This window comes from Aedes albopictus, chromosome 2, assembly GCF_035046485.1.
Source record: "Aedes albopictus strain Foshan chromosome 2, AalbF5, whole genome shotgun sequence".
Taxonomy (NCBI): Eukaryota; Metazoa; Arthropoda; class Insecta; order Diptera; family Culicidae; genus Aedes; species Aedes albopictus.
Window position 1 is genome coordinate 173,260,241 of NC_085137.1, and position 22,083 is coordinate 173,282,323.

A 22,083-nucleotide genomic window follows, 5' to 3' on the forward strand; every position below is an offset into this window, starting at 1 on the left:
TGACGTTGCCACTACTGGATGGGATACCACGCTCCACGAATTAAATGAGTGGAAAAATATGATAATGGAAAATGCTTCAGATAACGGTTGCGGTTTCCGGGGGTGGTTGGTTGGTAGGCTGGAACGTGGGATAAAAGAGGCCCTGATGAGGTGGTCATTCGGTAGGCTTCGTATTCATTAGATTTTTATACAATTCCACTAATGGACCTCGGGAGAGAAGTCCTTCTGTAGCCATGAGCCAGCAGGATTCATAACGATGTGGACTAGGATAAAGAAAGTGGGATGCAAGGACAGGAATGATGAAACATAAGGCGCTGTCCATAAACTACGTAGACTTTTTTTCGGCCATCTCAGACCCCCCCCTCCCCCTTCGTAGACTTTTGTTCATACAAAATTTTCGGAATTTGTATGGAGCGTAGACTTTGGCCAGACCCCCCCGTCCCCCCCTAAGAGTCTACGTAGTTTATGGACAGGCCCTAAAGAAGAAACGTTCTTCTTTGAGTTGATTGTAGGTGTTAGGCTTCGTGTTGAAGTGAATGTCAATTGAGAAATGATCCAAAAATAACTCTTTATCACTTGCTTTCGGCCGAAGTGTGACATTTGTCTGTAGTTTTCAAATCTAAAGTAATAAAAATGAATATAATTTAATAGCAAGCATAACAATGTCGCTGATACAGTCATGGCATTCGTTTAATCGAGGCCCACAAATCGAGGTCCAAAAAAAGTATAAGAAAACCCTTGCCACAGGTTTTTATAATAAACGTTTAATTATAGTGTAGTGATAGTCTATCTAATATCCGGAGGAAGGAGCGCCAACAGAAAGAAAGAGATCGCGAAGAGATGGGAGAGCTGTACCGCGCTAAGGATACGCGGAAGCATTACAAGAAGCTGAACGTGCAGAGGCTTTGTGCCACAAGCCGACAAGTGCCGAGACAATCACGGAAATCTTCTCACGAGCGAGCGTACACAGCAAATAATTTTGAAATATCCAGGCACGTAATTTCTGGCGACGTATCCAATTTCGAACGTAATTTTACTTGGATACATCATTTTACAACAATTCAGGCCAAACATGTCTAAAGGTCCTATCTGCAGAAGAGGGGCTCTCTTTGGTTTCCCTCTCTTTCGTTAATATCTCAGCTGTTTATTTGTATTATGATTGTCTCCTTGCATTGAACGGTGGTCAAAACAATCGTCTTTTGATTTGTACTGCAAAAATAGTTGAAAAGTGACATTGCAATAATTGAAAGAGAAAGTGAACAAAGAGAGCCTCTCAAATGCAGATGAAATGTTTGGCCTGAATTATCACACTTATCATGTATACTCTTGTTGGCACCGGAAAGTCTCAACAATTTATTTCAGCGGATACTTAGAAGCAGTATCATATTTATCACCTTCCTTTCGACTCGGTGAAATAGCCGAGAGGCAAGATATATGCCTCACAATCAGGGGATCAGTGTGCAAATCCATGCCAATAATTTACTTGTATATGATTCATCTATCGTTTCGGTTCTAGCGATTTCAAGTTACGGCGGCTAATTTGCTACTTGGAATGGAATGTGATATCGTACATTTTTTGTTGCTGTGTAAGGTGGTCGGGAGGTGGCAACAGCATTACGATGAACTCTTTATTGGGACCGAGAGTGGCGAGGTAACTGAGACCATGTTCTGACATTATCTGCCAAAAGCTCATTTCTTTTCACATAATCGTACGCTGCTTCAAAATCAATGAACAGATGGTGAGTCTGCAAGCTATATTCCCGAAATTTATCTATGATCATCCGCAGGATAAACATTTGATCCGTCGTTGATCGGCCCTCTCGAACACCAGCTTGGTATTCGCCGACGAAGGACTCCTGAAGAGGTCGCAGTCTGTTGAACAGGACACGTGACAGTAACTTATACGCCGAATTTAAAGAGTAATCCCTCTGTAATTGGCACACTCCAGTCTGTGCCTTTTCTTGTAGATTGCAAATATGAGGCCATCCAACCAGCTGAAGGGCAATTCTTCATCCTCCCAAATCTTCATAATAATCTGGTGGATTGATTGATGTAGCTGCTTTCTTCCGTGCTTAAGAAGTTCGACCGTGATCTCGTCCTTCCCAGCAGCCTTGCTGTTTTTCAGCTCCTTAAGGGCCTTTTTAACCTCATTCTGGGTGCTCCTTCGCTGCTATCATTCAACAAATCTTCAAAGTGCTCCTTCCACCTAGCTGTCACAATTGTTTTGTCTGTCAGCAAATTCTTTTCCCGTTCATTGCACATGGCGGGCACTCGCGCAGTCTTGTGCCGCGCGCCATTGACAGTTGCATAAAACCTCCGTATATCGTTCCTTTAGCAAATTTCCATGCTTTCCTGCGCTTCAGCAAAAACACTCTCTGCGGTGGATTCGTTTTTCTTCTGCTCTTGTCACTCTGTACCGCTCCCTGTTCTGTCGGGTACCGGCCACTAGCATTCGACTTCTGGCGTCAAACCAACCATTACGTTGGCGTCACTGAGCGGTACCTATCACCTCTTGCGCTGTTGTTGTCACTGCTTCGTGGATAACTCCCCATAAGCTGTTGACATGTCCAGACCCGTTGATCTCATCTAGGTTCTGACGGTACCGTGCAGCAACCCTTTCGGCTGACAATCGCTGGGTAATGAAACGCATCGTCCTGTTGTTTCTTGAACTCGTGACGCTGGATAATCGCGCCCGAATTTTTGCGGCTACATTATAATGCTCCGATACAATGTTCGGGCCTCTGTAGGACCTCACATCTATGACGTCCAAAAAATATCGCCCGTCGACCAGTATGTACGTGGTCTATCTGGGAGCAAGTGTCACCACTCGGGTGTCGTCAGGTGTGTTTTCGGATATTCTTACGATTCTTGCGAAGTAGATACTGCTGATTGCCGTCCCTCTAGCAGCAGCGAATGTCACAAAGCGCAGACCATTATCGTTGGTAACAGAATGAAGGCATTCCGTTCCTATGACAGGCCGAAAGAAACTTTCTCTGCCGAACTGCACATTTGCATTTCCGACGACTATTTTGACAACTTGTTTTGGGCACTCTTCGTAGGCCTTATCAAGGCTCTCTTAGAACTCATCGTCATCGGGTTTGTTGTTCGTTGGCGCATAGATGCTGATCAGGCTGTAGTTGAAGAATTTGCCCTTCATCCTCAACACACACATTCGGTCGCTTAAAAAAAGCCAACTCCACGTTCTGCCTGATCACCGCCGCTGTAGTAGATGTGGTACTTGAATGAAGTGTTGGCGATGGAATCCACCGCTCGGAACTCGCGTTCTCAAGCTTTGGGCCAGCATATCTCCAGGCCACATTAACGCCGACATTCAACAGTTCACGAGCCAGGAGCCCAACACGTGCGGATTAATTCAAAGTTCTCACGTTCGAAGATCCGACTTTCCAATCGTTGTCCTTAATTCGTTGCCGGGTCTGTTGCCGTTGAATCAATCCGTTTACTCTACTATTGCGTTAGTTGATAAACTAGTTTTTGTTTCAATGCAATCTTCTGCTGTCCACCGTCTGTCCTTTTAAGTATTGTATCCTGAACGCAATAATAGTGTAGTGCCATCGATTTGGATAGTTAAACGGATTTGTACCAGGTGTTGCAAAGAAAGTTGCAAATCTTAACGTAGATTCCATATAATCAACAATTTCGCGATATTTGCTATCGGCACAAAACTACTGTAAAGGCAAAACAAACCGTTCGACGGGCTAAGACAACGCTGCTATTGTCTCTTTTTGCTGTCTATTCACTCTTCGTGTGTGAGTCATCTGAAACCGAAGAGAAGATTATTAGGGTTCGCAATACCTTAATTACCGCAACATGAGTTTGGGGCGTTGTCACGAATGCAATTTTCAAATCAGCAGCAGGGATCCAGTCGTCACGTGCAGTGGTTTTTGTAAAAATGATCATCAATATCATGCTGTCTGCGTTGGACTATCGGTTGATGAAGGGCTCGCATGTAATCACCCAAATATATTATGGATTTGTAATCTATGCCGAGGGAAGATGGTAAAGCGATCCCGTACGATTCCAGCCGCTTTTGATCAGCCTGATAATGAAGCAATCATTTCCATAAATGAAAAGATCGTTAAAATGCAACAATCGATTGATGACTTGGCGCAACATTTCAATGGTTATGGTGAGGCATCAAAAGCAATAGAACAGCCTGAGGACTTAGGTAATCTACAAGAAATTGGTCACTCATCGCCGCTGACGTCGACCAAGCTAGATGCAAGCGAAAATTTTCAACAGACTGCAGACTGTTCATTGTTTGTATCCAACATTGCCAATGATGTTACTAACGACGAAGTGATACAAATGGTGAATGAAACTATAGGATTGGATGACGTTATTTCCGTAAAATGTCTCGTACCACCTTGGAAAGACAAATCATCGTTGGACTACATTTCCTTCAAAGTTGTCGTCAAGCTCAATCAACGCGATCCGGATTTGAAAGTATTCAATTGGCCGAAAGGAATACGTTGTCGGGAATTCATAGACCGTTCAAATGAAACATGGCGCCCAGCTCGAGGAATAGTTTAATTTATTTGTAATGTAAACGTTTCACACAGCAAATAATTTTGTAATATCCAGGTGCGTAATTTCTGGCGACGTATCCAATTTCGAACGGAATTTCGCTCTGTTGCATCGTTTTCCAACTATAATCACACTCACCATGTACACCCTGATTGGCACTAGAAAGTGTCAACAAACCCATTCCAGCAGATACTTAGAAGCAGTATCATATTTATCACCTACCTTCTAAATTGGTGAAATAGCCGAGAGGTAAGGGATACGCCTCACAATCAACGGATGTATGTACGAATCCATGCCAATATTTTACTTATATATGATTCACCCATCGATCCGGTTCTAGCGATTGCTAGACCCACTGTCAAGCTACGGCGGCTCATTTGTTGCATGAAAATTATGTAATTGTTTACATCACTTTTACGACGCAACCGATGTGCAGCGAAAATGATGTGATATCACAAGAATTTTTTTGCTGTGCAGTGTCGATTGCAATGTTGTTTTGTTATATGTGTTCTTTTGTTATTTGTATTTTTTTAACATCATTGGGGCTACAAAAGCCTGTTGATGTATTACCAACAATAACAATTGCTTTTTCGGGTGTTTGAGGTTTTCAGCAGGCTACCTTACCGGGGCCGAGCTGCCTACATTGCATTGAAGGGATTGCTTTCTTAGGTATAGCTGACGCGATACAGCATTTCATACTCAGCCGCTGGATGCCAGAACAGACGCTGTTTGAGCTACACCTCCTTAATGAACAGACGCTCGGGACGTACCTCCTCAATCTAGCTGAAGTCAGAAGGACAACAGTGCCCAAGCTGCACTACCAGCAAAGCACACATCTCTTATCTGGCGGTCTTTGTCATCGTTTGACCCGTGGAAGCATGAGGTAGGAACTTGTGAGGAACAGAGCTATGTTGGACGCTCTCCTTATCGACTCACCGTTTTGCAGCCAAACCACGCCAAACCAAGAAGGCGTAAAAGAATAGGTGCCAAGCGCGAGAAAGGCGACACGTTCGTCACAAAACTTAGGCGGAAGAGGTCCATAGCGAGGGGGTAGGGGTAAGGGCTCTCATCGAAGTGGAAGAGCTCGTCACGGCACTGCGATGTGCAGGTGACCACCGCAGCCATTAGGCTACGGAAGGGGCCGGCAGGGACATAGGTAGCTTTAGCTCAGCTACCTCTGGCGGACGTAAAAAGTGCGTCAAAGTAGGAAAGATTGAGGTAGGTGCGTATGTCATCTGACGTTCTACGAGCCACCAGAGGTTTGTTTTAGGTATCTGGAACCAGGACACAAAGGGACTGCAAACGCCCCGCCCCCCAGGAGCAAACTGTGTAGGAGATGCGGCGCCGAAGGCCATAAAGCACAAGGATGCACGAGCCCACCCATTTGTCTGATCTGTACCGTAAAATCCGTGAACAAAAGGCACCCAATGGGTGGTCCAAGGTGCATGGCCTTCAAGAAAGCTACAGTGAACAAATCACAGGGCAGGTAACGCAGCTGCATCTGAACCACTGATGCGGCTCAGCAACTGCTTTGTCAGGCGGTTTCTGAGTGAGGGACGGATATCGCAATCATAGCGGACCCATACCTAGTATTCGCCGGCAACGGCAATTGAGTCGCGTATGGATCCCAGGAAAATGGCAGCGATATGGATGCTGGGAAAATATCCCGTACATGAGCTGGTGTCTACTACCTATGAGGGCTTCGTAATCGTCAAAGTAAACGGGGACTTTTTCTTCTGTAGTGTCATGCCTGCGCCTTAACGGTGGTCGATCGAGCAGTTCACGCAGATGCTGGATTGTAAGACGACCGTGCTAACAGGGCGAAGGCCGGTGGTAATAGTAAGTGACTTCAATGCCTGGGCTGTGGAATGGGGAAGTCGTTTCACGATCAGCGAGGTCACATCCTGCTAGAGACACTGGCCATACTAGATGTCGACCTGGCTAATGTCGGTATAAAGTGTACCTTTAGTCGGAACGGTGCGGAATCGATTATTGACGCTACTTGTTGTATTCCTGGCCTAACTGGAGAGTAGACTACTACGGTTCACTGCAGTATCGACTACAACAACAGCAGAAAGTGGGTGGAAGAAGAGGCGACTAGGCCAAGGCCAAGCCCTAGCAGGTGGAAGACATCATACTTCGACGAAGGGCTATTTAGGGAGGCGCTCCACCGTGAACGAAACCTACTTGGTTTAGACGGCGACGAGCTGGTAGCGCTGCTCTTGCGTTCGTGCGATGCGACCATGCCTAGGCGAGTCCACCCTAGAAATGGGAGGCCACCTGGACCGACGCGATTGCGGACCTGCGCCGCGCCTGCCTACGGGCTAGGCGGCGGATGCAGCGAGCACGATCAGAGGAAGAGCGAAACGAACGGCGGGTGGTGTTCGCCGCTGCAAAAGCCGCGCTTAAGACCGAGATAAGAGCAAGCAAAAAGGCCTGCTTTGAGGGTCTCTGTCATAGTGCCAATACGAACCCGTGGGGTGACGCCTACAGGATCGTTATGGCCAAGACGAGAGGTGTGATGGCTCCTACAGAGCAATCTCCAGAGATGTTGGAGGGGATCATTGGAGGACTTTTTCCGCGTCATGATCCTAGTCCTTGGCCTCCTTTCGTAGGACAGCCGGGGACTGGGGCTGGCGATGAGGAAAGGGTCACCGATGTGGAACTTGCGGGGATAGCTAAGTCCCTTAGCGTAGGTAAGGCCCCAGGTCCGGACGGAGTTCCAAACCTGGCCTTAAAAGTAGCTATTGCAGAGGCTCCCGAGGTGTTCAGGTCTGCTATGCAGAAATGCCTGGACGAGGGAGTTTTCCCAGAAGCTTGGAAGAGGCAGAGCCTGGTACTATTGCCAAAGGCGGGGAAACCACCCGGAGACCCGTCGGCATATAGACCAATATGCTTGATTGACACGGCGGGGAAGGTGCTCGAAAAGCTCATCCTCAATAGAATGTTGAGGTTCACTGAGGGCGAAAATGGTCTTTCGAGCAACCAGTACGGCTTCCGGAAGGAGAGGTCCACCGTAGACGCTATCTTGTCGGATACTTGCAAAAACCGCCGAAAAAGCATTCGAGCATAAGAGGAGGGGAACTCGCCTATGCGCGGTAGTGACTCTGGATGTAAGGAATGCGTTTAATAGCGCCAGCTGGTCTGCTATTGCCGATGCGCTCTTGCGTCTGGGGATACCGGAGTATCTGTACAAGATTCTCGGAAGTTACTTTCAGAACCGTGTACTAGTCTACGACACGGAGGTGGGTCGGAAGTGCTTTCACATAACCTCAGGAGTCCCGCAAGGTTCCATCCTGGGTCCGGTGTTATGGAATGTCATGTACGACGAGGTGTTGAGGTTAGAGTACCCAGTGGGAGTGGTGATTGTCGGATTTGCCGACGACATTACGCTCGAAGTCTACGGTGAAACGATCGAGGAGGTAAAGTTGACTACCAACCACTCGATCAAGGTTGTGGAGGCGTGGATGCGGTCCAGAAAACTGGAGCTGGCTCACCACAAGACAGAGGTAACGGTTGTTAACAACCTGAAGTTGGAGCAGCAGACGGAGATCAGTGTAAGAGAGTGCACTATCCTGTCAAAGCGCTCCGTCAAACACTTGGGCGTGATGATCGACGATAAGCTTACCTTCGGTAGCCACATCGATTATGCCTGTAAAAGAGCCTCCACAGCTATTGCGGCACTGTCCCGGATGATGTCCAATAGCTCTGCGGTGTACGCCAGTAAGCGCAAGCTTCTGGCTAGGTTGCTACGTCCATACTTAGGTATGGTGGCCCGGCGTGGGGCACCGCGCTAAGTACTGAATGCTACCGACTGAAGCTGGAAAGTACTTACAGGCTTATGTGCCTGAGGGTTGCGAGCGCGTACCGTACCGTGTCACACGACGCTCTCTGCGTCATTACTGGTATGGTGCCTATCAGCATTCTTATCAGTGAGGACATGGAGTGCTTCGAAATTCGTGGCACAAGAGGCATACGCAGGACTGCCAGGATGGCCTCTATGGTCAAATGGCAGCGCGCGTGGGACAGTTCCACCAAAGCAAGGTGGACCCATAGGTTGATACCGAGGGTAGATAGTTGGATTAATAGACGCCATGGGGAAATTACATTCCACCTGACACAGGCCCTTACAGGTCATGGTTGCTTCCAACAGTATCTACACCATTTCGGGCATGCGGATTCTCCCGAATGCCCAGTGTGCAATGGTTTAGAGGAAACGGCGGAACACGTTTTGTTCGTGTGCCCGCGTTTTCGCACAATGCGTGACCGCATGCTTGCCACATGCGGGGAGGACACAAACCCGTACAACTTGGTCCAGAGGATGTATAGGGATGAGTTTAGCTGGAACGCCGTTTCAAAGGCTATCACCCATATCGTCTGGGAGCTACAGAGGAGGTGGCGCGTGGACTCGGAGAATGGCAAGTCCAGATGTAGTACAAGAGGTGGTCCAGGGGTTCGGAGTCGGCTTCGTAGGTCATACCGGTGACCTGCGGTCGAGATCGACCCTTACAGCGATTAAGTGGCCGCGGAGAGGAAGTCCCGGTAGCGGTGTTGTCGTGGCGTCGGTCTACTGGGTTGGATCCGAGCCCGCGGTTGGAAAGGGGTCCCCGGCAAGGGTCGGGGCAGGTGGAGACACTACTGTCAGCAACCTACTGGTGCAGCTGATAGGGCCTGAAGGGTAGTGATACCCTTGCCTTCATCAGGTCAGATCGGGTTGCACGTAGGCATCAGTTATTGATGTCTGCAAAGCAGTTGGGCACGGGCGGGGTTGACCCTGCCCGCCTTCCGAGGACAAAGGGAGTGGCGAAGACCACTCGGGAAACTGGCTAAGCGCCAGCATGTTGCCGTGATGGACTCTCCAGAGCGAGTCATCGATGTTCGTTGCTGCTAGGCTACGCAGCTAACCTTGAGGGTGCGATGTGCACTAGCCCCTCTCTGAAGCAATGCCTTCTTGGTGGTTCCGGAGAGACGAAGGATTTGGCGACCAAAGGAATGTGTTTTAGTGGGTCGAGGATAGAGTAGTCCTGACTTTTACTTTCGTTGTAGAAGACGGCCTAAACCCCACACTACCCTAACCTTCCTAGGTTTAGAAGAAAAGAACAAAGAAAAAAAAGTGGTTCGCTACAGTATCGACTACAACAACAGCAGGCAGCGGGTAGAAGAAGAGGCGGCTAGGCCAAGACCAAGAACTCGCAGGTGGAAGACATCATGCTTCGACGAAGGGATATTTAGGGAGGCGCTCCGCCGTGAGCGAAACTTACTTGGTTTAGATGGCGACGAGCTGGTAGCGGAGCTCTCACGTGCGTGTGATGCGACCATGCCTAGGCGAGTCCACCCTAGAAATGGGAGGCCACCTGCTTACTGGTGGACCGACGCGATTGCGGACCTGCGCCGCGCCTGCCTACGGTCTAGGCGGCGGCGGATATAGCGAGCACGATCAGAGAAAGAGCGAAACGAATGGCGGGTGGTGTTCGCCGCTGCAAAAGCCGCGCTGAAGACTGAGATAAGAGCAAGCAAAAAGGCCTGCTTTGAAGGTCGCTGTCAGAGTGCCAATGCGAACCCGTGGGGCGACGCCTACAGGATCGTGATGTCCAAAACGAGAGGTGTAATGGCTCCTACAGAGCAATCTCCAGAGATGTTGGAGGGGATCATCGAGAGGATTTTCCGCGTCATGATCCTAGTCCTTGGCCTCCTTTCGTAGGATAGCCGGGGGCTGGGGCTGGCGATGAGGAGAGGGTCAGCGATGTGGAACTGCGGGGATAGCAAAGTCTCTTAGCGGAATTCGAAACCTGGCATCAAAAGTAGCTATTGCAGAGGCTACCCGGATTTTCAGGTCTGCTATGCAGACAAGGGAGTTTTCCCAGAAGCATGGAAGAGGCAGAGTCTGGTTCTATTGCCAAAGACGGGGAAACCACCCGGAGACCCGTCGGCAGGACGGGGAGGACACAGCTCCGGACAATCTTGTTCAGATGATGTGTAGGGATAAGTTTGACTGGAATGTTGTTTTAACAGCTATCACGCGCATCGTCTGGGAGCTACAGAGGAGGTGGCGCGTAGACTCGCAGAATGGCTAGTTCAGATGCGATACAAGATGTGGTCCAGGGTTTCGAAGTCGGCCTCGTAAATCATACCGGTGCCCTGCGGTCGAAATCGACCCATGCAACGATTAAGTGGCCGCAGAGAGGAAGTCCTGGTAGCGTTGCTGTCGTGGTGTCGGTCTACTGGGATGGATCCGAGCCCGCGGTTGGAAAGGGGTCCCCGGTATGGGCCGGGGCAGGTGGAGACCCTACTGTTAGCAACCTTCTGATGTTGCTTAGGGCCTGAAAGGTAGTGATACCCTTGCATTCAGCAGGTCAGATCTGGTTGCACGTAGGCATCAGTTCTTGATGCCTGCAAAACAGTTGGGCGTGGGTGTAGGGTTGACCCTGCCCGCCTTCCGAGGACAAAGGGAGTGGTGAGCACCACTCGGGAAACTGCACCAGCATGCTATCTTGGTGGACTCTCCAAAGCGAGTCATCAATGTTTGTTGCCGCAGGCTATGCAGCTAACCTTGAGAATGCGATCTGCAGTATGTAGTCCTCTCTGGAGCAATGCCTTTTTGTTGAAGAAAAGTTTGGTGACCCTGACCATGGAAATGTGTTTGGTGGGTTGAGGATAGAGTAGTCCTGGCTTTTACTTTTGTTTTAGATGACGGCCTTAACCCCGCACAACCTGGAGCTTCCTGTTCGGGTGTTCGTTGAGCAGATTTCCCCCCAAGGTTTAGAAGAAAAAAAAAACACACACACACACACACACAGGACATTTAGTTCCAAATCATTCTTTGCCAGGGGAGGGTATTTTCAATGGTTATCCAGGAGATTATATTTTATCTGAGCTCTTGCCTGAACTTCTACCTTCACTGTGAAGGACCTGACGGAGTTGATGCGCTTCCGAACTGTAAGCATACTTCATTAATAATTAGCCACCCCTCTGGAGTCCGCCTCTTATTGCTCACATTCCGTTGTTCTTACTTGCGCGACAGACGGAAATTGTTTCCTCTCATCCTCCATGAAATTCCCACAGTCATAAAAGTGAACTCTTCATTAATTAATTGTACACCCACCAACATGCTCGAAATCAATCAACAGATGGAGTTCTTTTTGCAATCAATTCGGCTCCATCATCATCGCACTAACATACACCGAGTTGCACTTATAGCTGGAAAGTCAGCAGAATCCTGGCTGGAAATGACAGTCATGGCGATGGCTCTGGGTTTGGGTAGAATGGAAAACTTATTGCCCCAATGATTGCAGGCCATAGAGCCATCTGTCTGACGAACAAATAATTAATTAGTCTCGTTTGAGCGCGAAAATAATTTATGGCGTTACTCGTTACCAGCTGCCCACTCTTTTCCACAGGAATTGGCGCCGGATATGCACTCGGAATTCTTTTTCGATAGAGGATGATAGTTGACTATCGTAGTTTCTATACTCAATACTGAATACTATATTTGCATGCTGGCAAATACTGTTTATTTGAAAATTAAATGTTTAAATGTTGGGCCGAATAATCGTACAGCCATCCTACGGACAAAAGTTTTTCGACAGTTTGCCTCTCTAATTGATTGCAAACGGAAATTCTTCTGCGGAAGAAGCACGAGAAAGCCGGTGGAAGCTATTTTTAATTAAACCGTTCGTAAATTTAATGGATACCGTCGGACGGTTAACCCGGGGCCGGAGGGAAAAGAGTTTAGCATACTGCAGCATTCTCCGTTGGTTGGTTGGAAAGGATGCATTGTTCGATGGTTTAAAAGTAGGTCTTCATCTGCTTCTCCCTACCCTGAATCAGTCGTATTGTTTTCCCAACAGTAACTTAAAGTGCAACAATTCCTTCCCAGGATTATTATATTTTAGGTCAAGGACATTCAAGAGCTGCACCTATTGACCCAGCAGTAAACAAACATCGACAATCGCTGTACCAACATCTCAACGCCACAGTGCTTTACGTCTTCCACTATAACGAGACCTTCCAATACCGAGCAAATGTCCATCCCGAAGTCGTTTAGTTCCCGATATAAAAAACACATAAATTATGGGATTTAATGCTATCCTCCAGCCTTGCCTTTTCAGTAGCCACATAGTGCGCCACCACCGCCTGGATGGAAAGTGAGGCCCTTCTTCAATGGAATGACCTCCCCAACGGCCAACCCCCACACTGACTGTGGACGTGTCACATCAGACCGAATCCAGAAAGAGTATGTATACGTTGGGAAGTTGCCAATAGGGAACCATAAAAGTAGACATTCGCCATCCTTTTGGATCCTATTTATATCTACAAATAATGTGGCTGATGGTTGCTGGACATGTAGGCAGGCACCTCTTTCGATAATATGTTGACTGGCCTGGGCAGTAGTGTGCTTGTCCCAACTTGTTAAATGTGTTCCCTCCTAAGGTAAATCCCACACACGTTCAGACGACGGCTTACTGGAAACAATTCACCACAGGACATGGCCAACAAGGTCACCCAGTGTCACATGTTTGTCTTCCCGGTTTACCCGTTGTCGGTTGGTGGAAGTTCCTTCCCTATTTTGGTTTGTGACACCCCCTTCTTCCATTCGAAACTAGGCCCAATAGCGTAAAGTGACCAGATACGTTTTGACCTTAGTTTTTCCGAAATGTGATAAAACATTTTCGTAAAATAATGTTACGAATTATCAAAATTACACTGGAACCACCATTTAGGAAGAAAACATTCAAGTATTTAGGTACCTCCAGCATACTAAAACAACTTTTGCACACGTCAATGATTACAAAACATAGTACTCAAAAAGTCTGAAGCTCCGGTAGAAAATTCGTGGTAGATGAATTGGATGATCTAGTTCATCCAAACTACTCTGTAATCGATGTTTTAGGATCTACCATAATCAGTGGTGTCATCGTTTTTACTCCAAGTTACTCATTGAGTAACCAGCTTATGAGGTCACACCATTTTTTTTTTAACTCTTAGTATGAGCGCCCTCGCAAATATAAGAAGAACCACAATTTTTTTTAATGATTTGTGTTCTCACACTTGTAAGAATAAAACTTCTCAGTGCAAATAGGAATTGTTTCCGCCCTATTGGATATAATAAAATCGCCAAAGCCTAAGTGATTTCTTCGATATTTTTGCGCCCATAAGACCGGTGCAGCGCGGCAAGGGAGGGGATTTCCTTAACCTTCCTTAGTCCCTAAAAAAAAGTTACAAATAAGACCCTGGGGTCATTTTTGACCCCAAACTTTGGACAGCTCGCAAAAATCAGTGGCTTGACCGATTTTGGATCTCTTTGGCTCAAATGAAAGGGGCACAAGTCTAGTTTTCAAAACCACCGGAGAAATCCGGATTCGGTCACTGTGGCCACCGGGAACCTGCTTCAACTGAAAAATGCCGCTTTTGAGACCCTAACTTTGGCAAGCTATAACTTTGCAATCAAACAAGTAATCAGGACCGTCCAAGGGTCGTTGGAAAGGTATTCACGTAGACTTTGATTATAGACATTAATATTGACTAATTATTGAGAACCGGTTCCGGAAATCCGGAACATCCGAAATTTAAGTTTTCACCATTGCTATGTGCTTGAAAATCCACAAATGTTTTCCCTTTATGCATTTTATTGCATTACTTCTCTGCACGCTTTACTGAAATGAGACACATATTGTTTAAGACCATTTTTGAAGGGTTCTGGGCAGGTCTGGTCAATGCGGAACGGGTTACAGGGACTCCGGAAGGTGGTCAATTAGGTAACGACAATAAACTTCGAATAGTTTTCGCTCCAAAACCCGGCGCCACATGGTGCAACCTTCGTGGATTTTCATATCTGTTGTTCACAAAGAGATCGATAGTCATCTTCTTCTTCTTCTTCTTGGCGTACCATCCCTACTGGAAAAAATCCTGCTTCTCAGCATAAGTTTTTTATGTGCACTTCTACTAGTATATACTGAAAGTTTTCTCTGCCAATCATTAGTTTACATATGTATATCGTGTGGCAGGCACCAAGATACTATATGCGCATGGGAGTAAGAATAATTTCCCTTACGAAAAGTTCCCAGGCCAACCGTAAATCGAGCTCGTCATCCTCAGCATGGTCATGCTAAATGCCTTTGGGGCCAGCTATGGCTGTAGGGGCCCAAATGAATAGTCATATTGGTTCCACGTGGTCACCGGAGTGTCCACCGGAGCAATCCATATTGTATTGCTCTCAGATTTTTACAATAAATGTAGGCTTTTGACGGCTCAATTTTTATTATTTATGGTAACTGTAATGTTCTGGTATAGAAATGAACAAATGATGATCTCGATCTTTTTAGGCCACTAGAGCGACCACCGGAGTAACCCCAATTGTGTTACTTCAATTTTCTGCAACAAAAGTAGGCATTCAAAAGCTCACCATACTGTCGTGAGCGCTATTCAAAATTTTGACTTTCTTGTATATGTCTCGTAAAATTATAAAACTATAATATTTCTGCCAGATTATGATGCAAGATTTTTTCATTATCTACCGATGCGTGATAATGTTTGCACCATCGTACAAATAGGGTTCCCGTATCACCTGCAAACACACTGGACTGATCTAGCCGCACATGTTAGAATATACGATATTCTCGGGATCATCTTCTAAAATGTGCTGTAGGTGGTTGAATTTAGATATGTCGAAATGACATCTCAGCACTGACTATGATGTGAGTTAGAGCTTACGTGCATGCAAAGAAAACCAAGACATTGTGTGTGATACGGGACATGGGAACCTAATTTGTACGATGGTGCTAACATTATCACGCATTCGGTTGCATCTACGAAAGAAAAGTAAAATAATGACCGATAGATTATTAGGTGAATAACTAAAAAGGAGCCAAAATTGTCATAGTCACTTACGTCATTCTGCAGAATAACGACAACATAGCATGACATTATCAGTTCCGGGTGTATGATAGTATTCGAGAGGTTCCATAAAAACTGGAGATTCCAAAATAAAAACATCGGAAATTCATGAGGCAGTTCCACCTAGAATTTTACCAGGACTTCCACTAGGAATTACTTTGGTGTTGCAAATATGATCACGTTTCTTTACCAATAAATGTATAGATTTGTAATTTTTTGTTAGTGTTCTCATAACAACAATTATTGTAGATGCAGCAATCTAACTATCAATGAGTGCACTCTCATTGGAAATGAACTCAAAAAATGTTATTGCAAATTAAAATACAAAGATGAAGAAATGAGGAGGTTTCATACCTGTTGGAGGAAGGATTGTTGAAAATCGCTCTATTCCAGCGGCCTTTTTCATCTCCGGTGAAAATAAAAAAAAAACATTCGGGAGCTCCCACGATTATTGCTATAGGAGTTTCACTTGGCATTCCGGCAGAATTTCCCTCACAGAGTTCAAACAAGAATCTCTTACGAAGCTCCACCTATTATTCGTCTAGAAGTGCCCGCAAGAGCCCCTGCAGGAATTCCTCTAGATCAATGGTGCTCAGCACTATATGCATTTCATCAATAAAATTGCTTAGTTCTTATCGAAAACCATTTCAATAACAAGCAAATTTGTATTCAAACTGAAGCTTTGTATCGTAGTTATTTTGTAGTACAAGGTTACTAAACTTAGTTTTGTAACTTTTCGTAATTTGACGAACTTTGCCAAATATGAGTGCTATTTTTTTTTTACTCAATCGAGGATATCTCTAAAGATTGAAAATATAACTAAGGATTTTCTCCATAACGTCTAGAGGTTGCCCCGAAAATTCTCTCGTCAGTGGTAATTTTTTGAACTAAGAACTGTTTCCGAAGTTACAACGGAAATGCCTCTACGAGTTTCTCAGGAAAATCCTCTAGGAGTTCCGTTACGAATTCTCTTAGGAGAATTCTCTAGGAGTTCCACCAATTGTTTTTTTTTTTCTTCCATTAATTATTTCTTTGGTAGATCCACTGGGAATTCCTCTAGGAGTTCCTGTCAGAGTTTCACTGGCAATTCTGCTCAAAGTTTCAACGGAAGTACTTCCAGTTACAGAAGAAGGTTCACTCGAAGATCCTCTGTGAATACTTGTGGGACCCCCTCCACTAATATCCAGAATTAGTAGTTGTTAGGGACGCAACTTCTTGGAAAGAATGAAACCTTTTGACAGCAGCTCTTACTGTATCGGCAGCTTCAAAACTGCAAGGAATTCAAGATTTATTTACATAAATTACAACGAAATTAGCACAATCTTACATTTCAGTAACATTACAAATCTCCCAAGATGCGTTTCTCCTAATCTTAATTCTCAATTCATAAAGGTATCATAGAAGTATACCGGCACTTACAAGACTAATTGAAAAAGCTAACTAATTCACTCCTGTGCACATATTTGTAAACGATCCTGCCAGTAAACATTCTCAACTCATCACATCTGGGTTCAGCTGCCAGAGAGTGAGAGAATGGCAAACGTTGGTATGTACGACATGCAGAACTCGGGACTCACAAAGCACTGGAGGAAATCATTGTACTATTTCCAACATACCCCCACCCGTGTAGTTCCGAATTCTCCGATGTGTACATATTAACTTGGACACTCTTGGTACCTTTCCATATCTATCATTTGCGGATCAAAACATCTGTTTCTACCCTTATACTTCCCAAACTACCTCGAGCCTTTGCAATAGACTCCCACAAATGCATTTCCTAATAAATAGTCCACTGGATGTGTTAATGTGATCACTCAATACTGCTGTAACCATTGACACTTTGTTGGTCCACATTACCAATAAACTACAATTTGTTTTTACATAGAACTACTGCTTTGATGATGTGTGGTAGCGTACGCACTACAGCGTCGTATCTCATTTCCACGATGTTGGTCAGTGTAGTTGACCATGGCACTTTTAATAAGCTGTACAGTAACAGGAACTCGGCTCTCTCAAATTTGTCGCCGCCGTCGCACTCCAACTGTGATGAGTGATTAAACACGAACCCGTAAGCTTTCAGCTTGATCACCATATGTGTGCTGCAGATATCGACACACATGCAATTTTGACTATCCATCAGGTAGCTAGAACTCCGCAGTATGCCTGGCGTTATCGTTCTTCCTCCCGGGTCGAATCCCATACAGGTAGTTCTTCTCAGCAGATCACATCTATCGTAATGGGAAGCGGAGTCCGTCACTTTAATCCCAAAAGCTGCATCAATCGATCGTGCCCGAATAAAGCTGATTTCCACCGCGACTGCATATTGGTAAGATTTACATACCATCAAATAGGGGCACATTTGTGTATAATCTCTGTAGGACATGCGAGTGTGCGAAGTTGTTTTTTTCGCTTGACTGATGGGCACAGTAATGCTGGTGTTTAGTTCGGTTTTACCCATACTACGGGAACTACTTGACTTGGACGAAGTGTAAATCTCATCATTGTTACCGCCTTCATACTGGGCGATACTGTGGCAGCTCGAATTGGCACTAGCTGGAAGGTGCATCACTACTTGCACAATCGATTCTTCCTTACTGCGGAAGTTTTCCATTTCGCTGATTTCGCCAGCCAGCTCAGGACCAGATAGAGTAAGGTGGGGCAAAAGTTCGACCCTAGTTGAAAATTCAACTTATTTCAAAAAATCGAAGCGGATAAAAATAAATAAATACCGTATGGTGATTCTACATTCCATGATCTAAAATTTTGCTGAACAAAGTTACGCCAAATGTCTTTTCAATTTTGAGTTACAACACTTTTTGTACATGTGTGTTTTATTCGAACTCTTGCCCCACCACTGGGGCAAAAGTTCGAATCTAGTGTTTGTGGAATTTCGCTAACCGTAGCACACTATATTGACACTTTGGTAATAGGAATACCTGAAACCACTTGATATTTGATGTTGGAACTGGAATACACTTTAAAGTTCGATCTGGATTTTATCCAAATCAGGGTTAAATTTACTACACCAAAAATTAGTAGTTTTCCCCCAAATTCCGACAAAACCACATCTTTTTTCAACTTTGATCGAATTTTCTCACTAATTCCATCACTCTTAGAGATACTATGTACATTTTGCAGAATTTTAGGTTTTTACCTAAGGTTGCCACATGACTCGCACTTTTGCCCCACAATTCGAACTTTTGCCCCACTATGTGTAAAATATGATTTCCAAATCTTTTTGCGAAAAGTTATACATGCTAAAGCATCTTCAAAATATACCTAGTTATGCCCCAAAATAAAATATCGAAGTCGATTTCATTACAATTCCATTCCATGCGTTGGAAGGACCATCGCATGTTATAATTTTTTGATCAAAAACCAACATTTTGTCGTAACTTTTCGAAATATTGATCAATTTTCATAATTTTTGGAGTGAAAGACTCTTTTGCTAAAAGGGTTCGAACAACCTTGATACCCGAAAAAAATAATTTGAATTGAGCTCAAAAACTTCAAAAGAAACTCTTGCCCCACTCGAACTTTTGCCCCACTTTACTCTAATGCAGGTGGGTCCTCGACACCATACTCAGCAGCAGGTTCAGAGTGGGGCAGAACATTGGGCTGAAACATGTGTACAGGCAGGCTATAAGTAAACTTGGTAAGGGTTCCGTCACTAAACGAATTGTACACCACTGGCATTGTTTCGCCGACATTTTCCCTATTACACTTCCTCGCCCTTGCGTCTCTCTTAGCTTTAAAGTACAATACGATTCTTTTAGCAGCTTCCTCTGCCGCTTGGTCGATCCGTTCCAGATTTCGATGGTACTTCTCCCGTGAAACTCTGCTTTCTTCATCAAGCTCTGCAATCCGTAGTCGATGCTGCTCTTCTAGTTCCTTAAGACGTTTCTCCATCCTTTCCCTGCGGGTACTGCTCCCGCCGAAATCCATACCTACCTCGACTCAGGTAGCCCATGAAATTTTTGAAGCTTGTTAGGGACGCAACTTCTTGGAAAGAATGAAACCTTTTGACAGCAGCTCTTACTGTATCGGCAGCTTCAAAACTGCAAGGAATTCAAGATTTATTTACATAAATTACAACGAAATTAGCACAATCTTACATTTCAGTAACATTACAAATCTCCCAAGATGCGTTTCTCCTAATCTTAATTCTCAATTCATAAAGGTATCATAGAAGTATACCGGCACTTACAAGACTAATTGAAAAAGCTAACTAATTCACTCCTGTGCACATATTTGTAAACGATCCTGCCGGTAAACATTCTCAACTCATCACATCTGGGTTCAGCTGCCAGAGAGTGAGAGAATGGCAAACGTTGGTATGTACGACATGCAGAACTCGGGACTCACAAAGCACTGGAGGAAATCATTGTACTATTTCCAACATTCTCTTTCGAATGCGAATCGATACCAGTGTGGTTGCTGAACACACATCAACGTCCTTACGATACACGACATACGATTTGCTCGATCATAGTTGTAAACATTTGGATGAACTCCTCCTGGATCGAATCCCTTATCTCTGATAGATCTCAGCTGATCGCAATCGTCGCGGTATGAACCGCAGCTGACTGTTCCGATATCGTCACCACTACTTATAACGGTTGGTAGCGAAATCAGGCGGATGAATACTATCTCTCGTCTTGACCCACTTCCACACAAGCCATGCCTAATTAACCAATCAGCCTTATTAACTTGTGTAGGTAAACTATACGGACTCATGGCTTTTCCGTCATATCGCTGTAGTATCTCTTCTCTTCCCAATAAACTCTCATCTACCTTGCACGGTTGTGGAGCCACGTTCACACACAACGATAGATTGTTTACATCTGTCGATCGCTGTTGAAACGATGAAACTAGACTATCCAGATTTTCTTGATTTCGGACGTCCACTACTGGCTGCAGACTTGTAGGCTGTTCCTTGCTACAGAACATACCATTTTCTACCATTGGAACTGGAAGGATTTGATTTGCAACCAAATCGATAGTGATTTCACGAGCGACTTCTGGATGTTGAACTACTGCATCGTCATCGGCAACAACTGTAGAGTGAAGCGAAATGTTTGGCTGAATGAATGAAGTGAGGTTATAGCGATCAGAGCCCGTTCCATCGAATTGCATAGACGGTAAGCAGATAGGGTTAGCCAGGGTTTTGTCACTCAACGAACGTTGCACTGTAAGCCTTTCTTCGCCGACATCTTCCCTGCAATAGTTATCATTCTTCGCTTTCCTTTTAGCCCTATACTTCAATTCGATTCTTCTAGCAGCTACTTTTGCCGCCTGCTCGATCTCTCCAAGCTTCCTTTCGTATTCCAGCCGCGACCGCCGACTTTCTTCCTCGTAATGCGCCATCCTTTGACGATGATGTTCCTCCAGCAACTTCAGTCGTTGCATAATCCGGTCCTTACGGGTACTACTGCTCCCGTTGGAGTGCTCCATGATACTTCCACACTTTTGTTCCTTTATATTCTTGAAGTTTGTTAGGGCCGTTTCTTTCCCGGGAGTGATGGAAACCTCTTGACAGCAGCTTGTTGGTTCAGCAGCTTCAAGACTGTAATTTTATTATGGTATTTGATTTTATAGTTACAATAATTGCATATCACTTACATATAAGTTTCGCGGCTATCTCTCCGAGATACGACTCGCCTAACATCGTTTAGCACTATTTATGCATAATGAAACTGTTTAACGAAAGTTTAGCTTGGAATTCAATAGTTATACTTAAACTAAGGATCTTTCTAATGGCTGCTCAGTTGGCGATTTCCCCTTTTAATCCCTTTATACGTCAATTATACAAAAGTACGTAATGGAGAAGGCTGGAGTCACTAAAAGCAAGAGGAAATCCCTTTGGTATTTCCAACAGTAGTAGTTGATCCACCTTGAATCCGTTCAGCAAATACACCGTGAATTCCTTCAGTACATTCAATGGAACTCCTCTAAGCCTTCGATCAGAAATTCTTCTAGGAGTTACAGCAAGAATCCCTCTAGGAAATCCACTAGGGATTCGTCAAGGAATTCCAAAGAGAATTTTTCTCGGAGTTGCATCGATTATTTCTCGAAGTTCCATCGGGAAGTCTGGCAAAAGTTTTATCGGGAATTCTTCTGGTAATTTTCCTCCAAGTTCCACCGAAAATCTCTTCAGAAATCGTTCTAAAAGTTCCAAAGAGAATTTCCCCAAGAATTCCTCAAAATACTTCTCTATGTGATCTGCCGCAAATTTCCACTAGGAGATAAACTTTTAATCCCTAGAGAAATTCTGTCAGGAATTCCTTTGAAAGTTTAATTCACAGGAGATACTTTCCTAACAGAAGTACCGCCGAGAATACTTGTGGAAATTTCTTTTCAAAATACCTTTGGAAAATCCTCTAGGAACTCCACTAAGAATTTCTCTAAGTAATTACTTTAGAAGTTACACCATACATTCCTGCAGGAATTCCATCGAGAATTTCTCTGCAAGTTTCACTATATAGTGCTTTAAAATTTCCGCAGAAAATTCAGCGGAAAGTCCACTAGGAGTTCAATTGGAAATTAATCTAGGCAGCATCAATTTATTACGTAATACATAAATCTTAATTTTCGTACCCTCCCCACCCCTCCGTGACGCATTTTCTTGTGTGAAAATCTAGAGTT